A 1,254-nucleotide genomic window follows, 5' to 3' on the forward strand; every position below is an offset into this window, starting at 1 on the left:
CAAATCATTTTGTAAATTATTGAAAATATGACACGATACATTTACAGATAATATCCCGTTGATCTTGGTGCTACACAGATCTAGATATATGTAGATTGGACCTTTAGGTGAACATTAAGAGTGCGTTTGATAAAACTGAATGATTTAGCGCTGAATTGTTCAGAATCTGAATGATTCAAAGCCTCTGAATAGAGTTTGTTCTGAATGAAAATAAGCTGTTTGATAATCATTTAGAATGAACCATATAAACTGAGTAAAATTACTTTATCAAAGTGTAATATGAATAAAATATTTAATATACTTGTTAGTTAAGTGTTCAGGATAGGATTTGAAGAGAAAATTACAGAAAATTTAGGCTCTTAATGGTTAAGAGAGTGTTTCATCTCTGAATGGTTCAGCACTGAATTCTGAACCATTCAGCACCATATGTCATTCAGAGGTTAGAAACAAACGCACTGAATGCTGAATGGTTCAGCATTCAGCACTGAATCATTTCATTAAGAGGTAAACAAACGCACCCTAAACGATTTTCCATTCAGAGATATATGGAGATTGGACCTTTAGGTGAACAATAAAAGATTTTGTATTCCGACATTTATGGACTGGTTTCAAATATAATATTCAACAATGCCAAACCAAACAAAAGACTGGCCCTACAAACAAATTCTTGAGCACAATCATGCATATTACCATTACCAATATAATTAATAGATAAAATTTTCTTGATTAATACTATTTAATTTTTTACTTTTTACAAATCAACCCCTAACTTTCATTAAAATACAAATCGAACCCCCTACTTTATACCTATATTATCTATAGATTCTATTATATTGCTAAAATGATGACATCATAAAAAAACAATTTCCTTTGTTAAGAAAAATTAAAAAATAAAAAGAAAAAAATCTAAGCTATCTTGATGATGTCATTAATATTAATTAATTAATTTTTTATCCTCTAATTACCCCTAATAATGAAAAAAAAACTGGACAAAATTACACGGGGGGTCTCTGTGGTATGTTCAAAACTACAACCGGGGTCCAAATTTTTTTTTTTGACTTGAGGGGTCACTGTGGTATACATCTGTTTCACCGGGAGTCCAAAATGCTACCTCCGTCAGTTCCTGCCGTTAAATACCCTCACATGCTATGTACATGAGGGTAACATTGTCATTTTAACATTTTCCATTTGCCAATGTATTTCTCTTTTCATTTACTTGTCTCCAACAAAAGCCATCATCATCTTCACCGCCCC

This window comes from Rutidosis leptorrhynchoides, chromosome 5 (assembly GCF_046630445.1).
Source record: "Rutidosis leptorrhynchoides isolate AG116_Rl617_1_P2 chromosome 5, CSIRO_AGI_Rlap_v1, whole genome shotgun sequence".
NCBI classification, from domain to species: domain Eukaryota; kingdom Viridiplantae; phylum Streptophyta; class Magnoliopsida; order Asterales; family Asteraceae; genus Rutidosis; species Rutidosis leptorrhynchoides.